A 14,810-nucleotide genomic window follows, 5' to 3' on the forward strand; every position below is an offset into this window, starting at 1 on the left:
GCCTTTTTTTCTGTGTACTGACAACATTCAAAAAGTGTTTTAATTAGTTAGATAATTATTAAAGAAAAGTAGCAAAAACCAAGACATTATATGGTAAATCCGTCATTATATGGACTCTCCTTAATAACTCTACTTTTTTCTCACTGTAATATGTATGCCAACTTTTAAAACTGAAATGAGGACTATGCCTCTTTATCTGGGAATGTAATTTGATTAAACTTAGCAACAAAGAATTAAAACTTGAAAAGACACATAAATCGAAAGACAACACATTTCCATAACTTTTTAAATGAAATTCAATATATAATGATAACTATGTATAATTCTTTGTAACACAGGTATATACTATAAGAATGAAATTCATTCTTTTAGGATATTTCCCTTACTACAGCTTCAAAGTTAGGACTCCCTATCCTTAAAATCAATTGCAAATGTTTATCTGTTAATGTTGATTTGTAATGAAATTTTATATATTTGAAATATCTTCACACAGAGGAAGAATAAGGACATCATAATGTTGGCATAAGATACAGTATGTCTGACTATGGATGATCAAATAAATCTCTATGAGCTCAGAAGACTCTACCACAAGTTGGGCACAAATAGTCCTTCTGAACATCAGGATGAAGATGTCTCTGGATTTGCACATCTTACCTTTCCTTTGTGCTACTTTGCTTCTGCTTTGTTCATAAGAGTATAGCCCCTTCTTAGATATAAGCACACTACAGTGGGCAAACCTGTGCAGCGTCTCCAATGTCTCATCATCAATATTAAAGATTTACACAAGATAGATACTGCCAAATATTAATATATGAGCATATGATTTTAATTAAGCAAATTAATCACTTGGAAGGCATTTATAGGGTTTTATTAGATTCTTCTCTTGATATTTGTTTTTTGGCATGTCATTATGTTGCAAAATAATTATTTTATGTTGAATGTTAAGTAGAAGCTCCTCAACTGCACAATTAAATGAATTTTGAAATATGGAAATTTCTTTTGAATGCGTAAAGGTCCGAGAAATGCTAGTGGAATTGTAGTTTGAGCTCAGCAAATATATATGCTGCCAATTTGTGTGGGAATGGCAATCTGGCAATGGAAATTTCATTAAGACAAACAAACAAACAAAAAACACAATGACATTATTTATGATTCAAACAACATTAGCTGTCATACTAAGTTACTTTAAAAAATATAAACTTCACATATAAGCACCATTTTGCCTTGCAATTTTTATGTTGAACTTATTTAGAAACATTCTCAAATCTTCAAGCAAAAGCTAATTTCCAAAGCTATTCAGTGTTTGATGCTTGATAATAGTGGCTGAGGCAATTTTTTATTCAAAAAAATTTCAAATTGGCATTGACCTTTTAAAATTATAAATAAAAATATGAGAAATAATAAAAATATTTTTAACATGATGGGTATGTACTGGTAATAAAAAAAAAAGTAACAATGCTACATCTGGCACTTGAAAGACTGGAGCTATAACTGCATCAGTGGAATTTGTAATACAACAAACAGCAATGGGAAACAATCAGAGTACCACATATGGACTTACAACTACTCAATTCTCCCACTGCAGATGAAAGCAGAGAGTCACAATAGTAAAGGAACAAATGAAATTATGTTTTAATAAATCTTCATTTATTGAAAATGAAATGTTAATTTTATTTTTCTATTGATTATCTTCAATCATTAAAAAAAGTCTAAAAATCAATCTTCTCTCAAAGGTCATACAAAAACAGAATTGGGCCAGACTTGGTATGACGGTCATAGTTTGCCAACCTTGGATTTACATGGGGATCATGCCCAGTATTAATGTATTCAATTACATGCAAATTCAAATAGTAATACATACACACACACGTGTATATAATAGATATATGTTTATAGGACAAATAGATATATTTTATATATTTGGTGAATAGATAGGGTGTGTATGTATATTATATATATATATACACACATATATACATGTATGTACATGTACACACACATATTCTCCAAAGTAATAGTTCTATTTTTAAAAATCTGATGAACCATTTTAGAGAATAGCAGCTTGTGTTAAAATTTTATCTTGTTATGGTCACCATGACCACCCTATCAGTAGTGTCATAAGAAATTATCTAAGTACTCAATGTAAAATAATAATTAGAAAATAGGAATTAAGAGTATATAAAGAAAACATAGAGGTCACTTACTAAAACTACCTCATAAATTAACTAAGGCCATATTCAGAGACTAAGTGTTATATTAAGAGATGTCAGCTAGGCCCTGATAAAGAGCCCTCAGCCTGCAAGATAGAAAGGAATGTGGACATGCAAGAAAACCAGAATGTTATGTTAATGAGTGGGATAACTTATGCAGATTAATAGGGATGGGATAAAGGGAGAGGAAAGGGGTCAGGGGAGAAGATGAAGGAGGGATTCATGGGTGGGGGAAGTTAAGGATTAGAACTAAAACAGAAGAGTTAATAGGGATAGGAAATAAGAGATATACACAAATACAATAACAAGAATCAGGAATAGAATTTATTAGAAAAAAAAGTAGGGCTAGTGATCTCAGATAAAATCAAATTTAAAGACTCAATCAAGAGAGAAATCTACATTATATATCAACTACATTGTCTTTTCTAGTCCATGTCTATGTGTGTTTAAATGCTTATATGTGAATGTGTATAAGTATGCAAAGCAGTATATGTCTTTTATATAAAAGACATATACTGCTTTGTATACTGTATATATGTATGTATACACACACACACATCTCCATGTTTAACAATAGTCTACTTAGGAGAGGTGGGAAGAATGAAAAGGGAAAAAGGAGTAAAATAAAAAGTACACAGCAGAGAACAGAAGAATAATCTACAAGGAAGCAAAGAAAAGATGGACAGTTATGAATACAATATCTTTTACTATTATATATTTTCTTGAATATTTTTAATGGAGAACTCACACAGGGCAGGCACTCATAAGGTGATCAGAAAAAGTGATACAAAGACACTCTCAAGGCATCTTAAGAACTTTAGAATCAAATGTATGACATGGGAGGCACTAGTACAGGATCCACATGGCATGTCCTCATCAGAGAAGGTGCTGTGTTCTATGAGCAACGCAGAATTTATTAGCCCAAAGGAAATGTGAAATATGCAAAATTAGAGAAGTTATCCCAAATGTTCATTTGGACTTTCCAAACATGTATTAATCTGATTAGCCACAGTCAGATACACTGTAACTCGATTCTAACACAATGATGTCATTTGGTCCTTTTCAAAAACTAAGGACAACTCACTCATGTTTTCTTGAAATGTAAATATAGTTACATATTTTCAAATTCTTCCTGTCATTCTGCTGAGCACATGACATTTTTTATTTTTCCTTTTTCTATTATTTTCTTATTTTGCATTTAGTTTTAAGTAAATAATTAAAAAAAAAAAAACTACTGTGATACATTTAAATGATTCTAAGTGAAAATGAGAGAGTTATCTAAATGAATTAATGAAGGAAGCATTTATTAAGTGCTTACTTTGTGTGAAACATTTGCTAAGTGCTGCGGTGGAAAAAAAAAAAAAAAAAAAAAAGAGTCCCAGCTCTTATAGAGCTCAGTCTAGTGAAGCAACCCAAATGTAAGGTCAGATGAAAATATTCCATTGTCCTTAAAGGGCAGCATAAAGCAGATAGATAGTAATAACCTCTTTTTTACTGTCATTTCCATTGACACAATATCATTTCTGATGTTGAATCATTTGAACATGCTAAGAACTTTGCTTCCTGAGTTTTCAGTAGATGTAGCTGCTAGGCTACATTGCCATAGGTTTTGTTTTCTATGATGATAGTCATGAGCTAGAAGGACTGCCACTCTCACAGCTCTTTCATTCAAGCTCTTGGGCTATCTCCATCAAGATGTGCACCTCCATAGATTACTTACTGATGAACTTAAATTTTTATGATATGTACCAAAGACAGGGGAAAAATGGCAAGTTAAGATAAATCTAACATAGGGACTTGTAATTTTATAAAAATGTCAGAAATGCTAAAGCCTTGAATGAGTTAGAGTTTTCTTTGAAACCTAGTGCTTGGCTATGTTAGAGGTAAGACCAAGAAAAAGTGATACAACATGATTACTATGGAAATGTTAAAAATTATTGGCACGACTTCCGGCCAAGATGATGGCGAGGAGACACACAGCTGTGTAAGCTCCGCGTTTTCTCTCAGAATCCATCTCATGACAAGCCTCTGAATTAATGCCTGACTGAAAAAACCCCACAACAGTTACAAGAGAAGACATCCTTGAGATTCGCCAGCAAAGGTCTGTTTTGCCCGAGGCGGATGGTTTTAGATCGGGCACAGGCTGAGGGCAGCAGCAGCAGGGAGCTCAGCAGGCAGCTCACAGCCAAGCAGACCGGAGGGGTTGGGTGTGATCTCAGCCGTCTCTGCGGGGAGAGCTTCACCACAGGATTGGATACTTTGCTCTGGCACCAAGTCAGTAGCCCAGCAGAGAAGCTAAAACACTGAGGGGTGAAGAATACAACCCCAAACAGCTGGAGTTCCTTGGGACCAGCCACCCCTCCCCACAGCGCCCAGCCTCAGAGTCTCAGAGCGCAGGCGAGCACATCCTGCTAGGTGCCTCCTGCCCCGCAGTCTGTGAGGGTCGCGCCACCCAGCCCCCCCCAAAAAAAGCAGATTCCATTTGTGTTTTTTTCCTTTTTTTCTTTGCTAGTTTGCTCTGATTCTTCTCGACAAAATGAGCAAAAATTTGAAAAGGACTTTAACCATTGAAAGCTTTTATAGGAGAGAGACAGACCCCAAAACCCTGAGGAGACTAAAAACAGATTATCTTCAGGTGAATCTCATAGGAGGAGATCATCTGTCCTCAGCACAGATGAATCTCATAGAAGAAATTAAAAGGCTCTCACAAGAGAGTTACAAGAAAAATGGGAAAAGGAGAGGGAGGCTTGGCAAGAGAGTTGAGAAGTCATTCCACTATTTAAGACAGAGTGGATAAAGAAATCAAATCCTTGAAAAAATAGGATTAGTGAACTGGAAACAGAAAATAGCTCTAAAGAATAAAATGGCTAAAATGGAAAAACATTCCATAGAAACAAATTGGACAATTAGAAAAGATATAAAAAGTGAGTGAAGAAAACACTTCACTGAAAATAAAATAGAACAAATGGAACTGAATGACTGAGGAGACAAGAAAGAATCACAGCAAGACCAAAACCAAACAATGGAGAAAATGTGAAATACTTCTGGGAAAACAACAGACCTGGAAACAGGTCTAGGAGAGACAATCTGAGAATCATTGGACCCCAGAAAAATACGATGAAAAAAAGAGCCTGACACTATTTTCCAGGAAATTATCAAGAACGCCCAGAAGTCAAGAAACAGAGGGTAAAAGACATTGAAAGATTCCGATCCCCAGAAAGGATCCCAAAATCAAAACACCAAGAAAATAGCAAATGCCAGAACCTCAAACAAGGAAAATTACCAAGGAAAAACCAATTCAAATATAAGGAGTCACATAAGATCACCCAAGATTAGCAGCATCCACATTAAAGATCAAGGCTGGAATATGATATTCCAAAGGCAAAACCGGATGCAACCAAAATAACTATCCAGCAGAATGAGCATCTTTTCAGGGAAAAATGTCATTAACAAAAATGAATTCACCTATTTTTTGAAAAACAGAACTAAAAGAAGGATCTGCAAATATAAACTCAAGAAAACCAAAGGTAAAAAATTTGGAACTATATTTGAAAGATGTAAAAATACATGATTTTGTTCTAAAATCAGGGTGAAAGAATTGACGAAAGGAAACTGGGGGTACATATCTCCAAAGAGGCAAAGGAAACTCTTTATATCTGAGAGAAAGAATGGAGGGATGATTAGGGTATTTTACGCCATAAGAATTGACTTTTTAAGAGAAAAAAAAGACAATTCAAATTGAAACTTCCCATCTCATTGAAAAGTGAGAAGGAAAAGTGAAAAGGAAAGGAATAAGCTAGCAGAAGGGAACAGAAACCGAGAGGAAAGGAGAAGATAGGAGGAACCAAGGTGGGGAGGAGGATACCTTAAAAAGAGGCTGTGAGAAGCCATGGTCTCATGTTTAATAGAAGGGGGTAATGGGAAAGGGAGAAAAACTAAATAGGGTTAACAAGATGGCAAGTAAACCAGAATTGGTAATTTTAACCATAAATGGAACGGGTAAATCCCCATAAAGAGGAAGCGATTAGCAAGAATGGATTAAAGGAATCCCAAATATTGGTTTAAGGAAACACAATTGAAGCAGGGAGATACATGCAGAATAAGGTAAAAGGATGGGAAATCTACTATGCTTCAGGTGAAGTCAAAAGCAGGGTAGCATCCTGATCTCAGATCAAGCAAAACAAAATTGATCTAATTAAAAGAGATAAGAAAGGCACAATCTTGCTAAAGGGTAGCATAAATAATGAAAGCAAATCAATATTAAACATATATGCACCAAGTGGTAGATCTAACTAAAGAGAAATTAAGAGAGCTGCAAGAAAAATAGATAGCAAACTATAATAGTGGGAGATCTCAACCTTGCACTCTCGAATTAGATAAATCAAATCACAAAATAAATAAGAAAGAATCAAAGAGGTAAATAAATTAGAAAAGTTAGATATGATAGACCTCTGAGAAATGAAATGGAGACAGAAAGGAGTACAACTTTCTTTCAGCAGTTCATGGAACCATACAAAATAGACCATAATTAGACATAAAAACCCTAAGCTCAAATGCAGTAACAGAAATAGTGAATGCATCCTTTTCTAACCACAATGCAATAAAAAATTAACTCAAATAAAAAGAGGGGAAAATAGACCAAAAATAATTGAAACTAAATAATCTCATAAAAGAAGATTGGGTGAAACAGCAAACATAGACATAATTATAACTCAACCCAAGAAAATGACAATGAGACATCATATCAAAATGTGTGGGATGCGAAATCGGTAATAAGGGAAATTTCAATCTCTAGAGGCTTACGCATAAAGCAGAGAAAGAGAAGGTCAACGAATTGGCCTTACAACTAAAATGCTAGAAAAGGAACAAATTAAACCCCAGTCAAACACTAAACTTGAAATTTAAAATAAAGGAGAGATCAATAAATTGAAAGTAAAAAACTATTGAATTAATTAATAAACCAAGAGTTGGTCTATGAAAACCAACAAAATAGACAAACCTAAAATCTGATTAAAAAAGGAAAGAGGAAAATCAAATTGAGTCTTAAAATGAAAAGGAGAACCTACCACTGATGAAGAGGAAATTAGAGCAATTAGAATTACTTTTTAACTTTTATGGCAATAAATTGACAACAAATGAAATGGAAGAATATCTTCAAAAATATAGCTTGCCAGATTAACAGAGGAAGAAGTAAATATCCAAACAGTCCCATCCTAGAAAAAGAAAAGAACAAGCATTAACCAACTCCCTAAGTAAAAATCCCCAGGACCAAATGGATTAATGTGAATTCACCAAACATTTAAAGAACATTAACCCCTAATGCTATATAAACATTTGAAAAATAGGGACTGAAGGATTCTACCAAACTCCTTTTACGAACAACATGGTATGATACCCAAACCAGGTAGCTGGAAAACAGAGAAAGAAAATTATAGAAACTTTAATGAACATCGATGCTAAAATCTTAAATAAAATATTAGCAAAAGATTACAGAAAATCATCCACAGGATAAACATGATCAAGTAGGATTTATGCAGGAATGCAGGGCTGGTTCAATATTAGAAAACTAAGCATAATTGACATATCAATAAGCAAACCAAAAAACCATATGATCATCTCAATAGATGCAGAAAAGCATTTGATAAAATCCAACATCCATTCCCTAATAAAAACACTTGAGAGTATAGGAAAAATGGACTTTTCTAAAATAGTCAGGAGCATATATTTAAAACCATCAGTAAGCATCATATGCAATGGCTAAAACTGGAATCTTTCCCGTAAGATCTGGAGTGGAAAAGGTTGCCCACTGCCCATTACTATTCAATATTGTATTAGAAACACTAGCCTCGGCAATAAGAGTCTAGAAAGAGATTAAAGGAACTGAATAGGCAGTGAGGAAACCAAACCATCACCTTTGCAGATGATAGATGGTATACGAGAACCCTAGAGATGCTACAAAGCTATTAGAAATAATCCATAACTTTAGCAAAGTTGCAGATTATAAAATAAATCCCCATAAATCCTCAGCATTTTTATACATCACCAACAAAAATCCAACAGCAAGAGATAAAGAGAAATTTATTCAGAATAACAGTACAGCATAAAATATTTGGGAATCTATCTACCAAAGGAAAGTCAGAATTATATGAGCTAAATTACAAAAACTTTCCACACAAATAAAGTCAGACTTAAACAATTGAAAATATCAATGCTCCTGGATAGGCAAAATATAATAAAGATGACAATAATCCTAAACTAATCTATTTATTCCAGTGCTATACCAATCAGACTTCAAGAAAATATTTTAATGATCTAGAAAAATAACAAAATTCATATGGAATAATAAAAGGTCAAGAATCTCAAAAGAATTAATGAAAAATAATCAAATGAAGGTGGCCTAGCTGTACCTGACCTAAAACTATATTATAGCAGCAGTCACCAAAACCATTTGGATTGGCTAAGAAATAGATTAGTTGATGGGAACAGGTTAGGTTCACAAGACAGAATAGTCAACATAGCAATTTAGTGTTTGACAAACCCAAGATCCTCACTTTGGGATAAGAATTCATTATTTGACAAAACTGCTGGGATAACTGGAAATTAGTATCAGAAATTAGGCATGGACCCACACTTAACAACCATATACCAAGAATAAGATCAAAATGGGTCCATGATTTAGCATAAAGAACGAGATTATAAACAAATTGGAGGAACAAAGGATAGTTTATCGCCAGACTTGTGGAAGAGGAAGAAATTTGTGACTAAAGACAACTAGAGACCATTATTGATCACAAAATAGAAAATTCTGATTACATCAAATTAAAAGCTTCTGTACAAACAAAACTAATGTAAACAAGATTAGAAGGAAGAACAAACTGGGAAAACATCTTCACAGTTAAGGTTCTGATAAAGGCCTCATTTCCAAAATATATAGACAGCTGACTCTAATTTTATAAGAAACCAAGCCATTCTCCAATTGATAAATGGTCAAAGGATATGAACAACAATTTCAGATGATGAAATTAAAATCATTACACTCATATGAAAGAGTGTTCCAAATCATTATTAATCAGAGAAATGCAAATTAGACAACCTGAGATACCACCAACACCTGTCAGATTCGCTAAGATGACAGGAAAAATAATGATGAGTGTTGAAGGGATGGGAAAACTGGGACACTGATACATTGTTGGTGGAGCGGGAGCTGTGAACAATCCAACCATTCTGGAGAGCAATATGGAATTATGCCCAAAAGTTATCAAACTGTGCATACCCTTTGACCCAGCAGTGTTTCTACTGGGCTTATGCCCCCAAGGAGATACTAAAGAGGAATGGGACCTGTATGTGCAAAATGTTTGTGGCAGCCCTGTTTGTAGTGGCTAGAAGCTGGAAACTTAGTGGCTGCCCATCAATTGGAGAATGGTTGGGTAAATTGTGGTATATGAATGTTATGGAATATTATTGTTCTGTACCAAATGAACAGCAATATGAATACAGAGAAGCTTGGAGAGAATTATGAACTGATGCTAATGAAATGAGCAGAACCAAGATCATTATATACGCCAACAACGATACTGTATGAAGATGTAATCTGATGGAAGTGGATTTTTGACAAAGAGACCTAATTCAGTTTCAATTGATCAATGATGGAAGAAGACTACACTAAAGGAAAACAAAAACACTGGGAAATGAATGTAAACTGTTTGCATTTTTGTTTTTCTTCCGGACTTTACCTTCTGAATCCAATTCTCCCTGTGCAACAAGAAAACTGTTTGGATCTGCACACTACATTGTATCTAGGATATACTAGGACATATTCAACAATATAGGACTGCTTGCCATCTAGGGAGGGGTGGAGGGTGGAGGGAAAAATCGGAACAGAAGTGAGTGCAAGGGATAATGTTGTAAAAAAAAATTACCCAGGCATGGATTCTGTCAATAAAAAGTTACTATAATAAAAAAAATAAAAATAAAAATAAAAAAATAAAAATTATTGGCACATATATAACCCACACCAGCTAGTTTGCTATCTGGAGAGAGGGGAGAAGGAAAGGAGGAAGAAAAAAAATGAACTCAAAATCTTACAAAAGTGAATGTTGAAAATTATCTTTACACATAATTGGAAAAAATAAAATATTATAATGTGAAGGAAAAAAGAAGGGGTGATAGATAACATGTCAGAAAGAAGGCAGAACTACTCAATTTTTACTTTACTTTTGTTATCTCTTACAAGGAAAATTACCTTAAGACTCAAGGTTACACCATCAATACTTAATAAGGACCTGAAATTTAAAATGATTTTTTTTTAAAAAAAGGCATCTTTCAATGAGACAAGTCATCCCAACTAGACAGATTATATCCAAGAACACTGAAAGAACTTTCAAATTTCAATTTAATCAAACAAGAAATTATTCTAGATACTATAGATAAAAAGAGAACTGGAAAAAATGCTGCCAGTTTATAGTATATTTTTCAACATGAGCCAAGGAATTTGTATTTTAGTATAAAACTAATAGAACATTACTAAAGGCTTTCAAGGAGAATGACCTGGTTAGACTTGCATCTTATTAAGCAGATTATTTGGACAACTTTTTGGACAACTTTATGTGTAAGCAATAGAGTGGAGAGTATGAAAGTAGGAAGAGCAACTAGAGGACTATTATAATAGCACAGGTTGGAGGGAATTTTAAGTAAACTTAAAAGTTAAAAAAAAAGTAGACAGATGAAAGTTGCTATGGCAACAGAATCAATAGGTTCTAGCAACGAAATGACTATCAAAGATGAGGAAAAGAGAAGAATCGAGGATTACTTTGAAGCAGGCTTATGAAGAATGTATCTTATGAACAACTATTATCAAAATCAGTTAGACTAGGAGTTCCCAAAGTTAAGACCCCAAGAAGTATATAACCAAACAGACTGAGGTGAGTTTCATTTTACTCTCCCCAAATAGGCTCTGTCTGCAATACAGCAACGTGGTATCTAGCACAAAGTAGATAATTACAGCTCAACATTCTGCCTTCTCCTTGACCTGCTCCTATCACCCTGCATAGTCATATTCTTCTCTCTTTTGGAGGTTTCAGACCCTCAAGGCAATTATAACTTTGCTGTGACATTAAGAGCAGCAGCATTGGGAAAACTCCATCCAGCTCCCCAGTATTCTCTTCCACTCCACAGGGACATCCTTTTCATCTCAGGTCCTTGGGCAATGTTCACTGCATTAAGAGGCTAATTCTCTCCTTTTTGTTTTAAATGGGACAGGCTAAGTGCCATTCAATGAGCAAGTATAGATATATTTCAATCTATACTGCGGATTTCATATAATCTTCCCATACCCACAGATAGATCTTCTTCTGAATTTTCCTAGTTCTATCCAAGGTGTTATCACCCTTTTCCCCAGCCAGTTTTGCAATCTCAATTAATGTCAATTCTTCCCTTTCCCCATATATCTAAGCAGTTGACAAATCTTGTTTATTCTACCTTCACAGAATCTCACAATTATCCTTTTCTCTCCACTCATAAAGTCACTATATTATTGTAAGTCTTAAATAATTTCTTATTTGGAATACTGAAATAGTCTTTTCTCTCTAATTGATTTCCCTACCTCTCAAGTCTTTCCCCCACTCCTAGCCAAAGTATTTTTCCTAAAATGCAAGTCTATTACACATACCCATAACCACACTCCCATTAATTTTCAGACTCCAATTATTTCCCATTACTTCAGAGATCAAATACAGACTCTGTTTAGTATTTAAAGCCCTTCACAATCTGGTCCCAATCTACCTTTCTAGCTTTATTATATACATTACTCCCTTTACCACAATATTCTACAATTCAGACAAAGCAAGTATGTTGTTCATACTTATACAAAAATACAACTAATGTCTAAATGTGAAGAGAAAATTAAGCTATATCTATTAAAATATCTAATAAGGAATCAGAAAGGAAGAACAATTAAGACATATTGAAAACTTTTTTGCTAAATCTAAAAATTATTTGTGAAATCATAAAGCAAATTCTGTTTTAAATAATGTCCTGAATTTGCAAATCTCTTTAAGGTAAACATCAAAACAAGACGACTATGTAATGTAAAGGAGAAATTGTTTGGAGATTCGTTGTTGATGTTTTAGTTGTACTCGGCTGTAAATCTTAGGGTCTCTTCTCATGACATTCTTATGGAAAAGTTTAATATGTGAGACAGATGAGCGTATACAATAAGATGGATTTCAAATAGATTGTATGTTCAGACCCAAAGAGTAGCTATTAATGGTCTGAATGTCAACTTGAAAGAAAAGTCCTACTGAAATTCAGATATGTTCATTTACTGTTGGGACCTATTATTTCATAGTTCCACATGAGAGTCTCATACTTAGATGGCTTTAAGATTTCCTTCTAGACTCACAACTCTGAAAAACATGATGAATAAACAGCTGATTCCTCCTTTCCCATCTTGCAAATAAAGAGTAACAAGATTAAGTGTCTTACCCAAAGTCACATAAGCAATTAGTGACAAAGATCAAAACTTAGCTTGAGTTTCATATTATTTTTCCCTAAACTAAAGCTGAGAGTTATTGCTGAATCAGGTTGTTCGCTTTACAACTCATTTTTCAACATCAACTGGGCAAGAGATAAAACTAAATAAACATGCATTGAATTAGGAGAGGAAAGGTGAACAAGCTGGTTACATCTCAAAACATCCTAGAAAACAAAAGTCCTAGGTCCTAACATCCTAGAAAATGGAAAAATAAATGAGTTTTCTCTTTTGTTATTATATAAATAATTTTTACTCTGGATTTAGTTACAGCATTTTCTGGGTGCTCTTCACTCAAGAGGTATTCTTGATGAAATAACAAAATAAAATTACATCACAACTTTTTCTTAGATCTTTTAGCTGTCTTTAATATTAAGGTATAAATGCTAAGATTGTTGGCTTTTATCTATTTCTTCTCCTCTCCAAAGAACACCTGCAAAAAGCAAAATATAATCTCACTAAGCCTCCATTTCTTCATCCAAAAAATGGGCATAATATCATTAGTTGGAGACAAAGCTAAATTGAGAGACAATTGTAGTATCCTTTCTAGAGCCCCCACATGCTGGGGTGCCAAAAGATAACGTCTGGACTAGATCTCTGGAGGACCTCAGGACCAGCCCAAGTCCTTGGTCAAAGATGGAGTCCATTTATTTTAAGTCCTCTCAGCCCTTAAATACCTTAGCACCATTACATCACTACAGCACACTGAGCATGTGCCAACTGTAAACCCATTACAACACCATATCACACTATCCAAGTGCTAACTATAAACACTCTGCTACTGATATGTAAATACCTCTCTTTACTTGGAAGTATCCCTTGCTTCAAGTAGAACACAGGTGGTCCTGACCTCCCTTGACTTCTCAGGAAGAAGGAGAACACCAAAGGGAGGTGGATCATACCCTCCCTGACTTCTCAGGAAGGCCGAGAACCCTTAGGGGAGATGGGAAGCCAAAGCAGACATTGTCAGCAGGTTCCCTCTGGGCAGAAGGGTCTTAGACCTTACCCAGAGTTCCCCCACTATCTGTAGCCCTCTACAGATAATAATGTCTTTTAGAGTTGTTTTGAAAGAAATATTCAGTAAACTTGAAAGTAGCAAAGAAATTAAGCATACTTATGCTAACTGAGTAACAACACTCTGCCTGTGATATATTACTGTAATCTCTTTACTAGTATTTCATTTAAAAAAATTTTCATCAATATTCATTAGGAAAAATATTCTTTAATTTTCTTTCTGTTTTGGGTTTCAGCAACCATTTTTGTAGGTAGGGCTCCTTCTCAGTTGACCTGCACCCTGGCATGTTCTCACAGATGAATTGCTATGGAAAAGTCTTTCTATAGGTTATTCCAGGTGGAGGTATCATGTTGCTGAGACCCTGCTGCTGGGTTGTCATGGAAACAGGGCTTCTCTAAGGAAGGGCTCTGGGCACAAGGTTTTTTTTACCAGTCAGCAATGGCTAGTGCCTCATACTAGGGCTAGGGCCCAGGGGTGGGTCTTTGCTGTGCTGCACTGACTGCTGACCTGCCTAGAAGGCTGCAGGTTTGTGGACCAGGGGCCTTCCTGGTGGGACTGCCCTAGGTTTAGAGCCCTACCATGCTGGCCTCCAGCTACTCTCAGACCTCACTACCCTTCCACCCTAGAGAGATAAATCTTTGCTCCTGTGCTGAAAAGCTGTTTCTATCTATGTTCCCAAATGAGTTCTGAGGTGATTTACAAGTTGTTTGGAGAGGAATTTGTGAAAGTTTCATGAAGGTTCCTTCTACACTCTTACATTCTGACAAGAGAAGTTCTAGAGAGTTCTTTCAAAAGTCAAGTTTACTATTTAGGATAAAGTATTTTCTTTAATCTTTTGCCCCTTCCTTCTTTTTTGTGGGAACAGGGAGTGTTTGGTTTCAAACCAAATGTATAACACTTTGCAAGACCAGTCATTGTTTCTGTTTAAATTCCATACAGAATTTATATTTTACCTACTCTTCATTTTCGCATCATAGTTAATTTTCAAAAATGCCCCACACCTCCTTTTCTCAGGTCATCCTTTGTTACAAAGATTAAAATGAAATAGTTCATCAGA

At 34.8% G+C, this 14,810-nt stretch overlaps 1 protein-coding gene across 4 annotated transcripts in view; it reads right to left on the reverse strand.

Annotated features, from left to right (window-relative positions):
• Positions 1-14,810, reverse strand: part of LONRF2 (LON peptidase N-terminal domain and ring finger 2) — an 80,201-nt gene that overhangs the window by 33,169 nt on the left and 32,222 nt on the right. The window lies entirely within an intron of this gene.

The sequence above is a fragment of the Sarcophilus harrisii genome, chromosome 3 (genome assembly GCF_902635505.1).
Source record: "Sarcophilus harrisii chromosome 3, mSarHar1.11, whole genome shotgun sequence".
Lineage (NCBI taxonomy): Eukaryota > Metazoa > Chordata > Mammalia > Dasyuromorphia > Dasyuridae > Sarcophilus > Sarcophilus harrisii.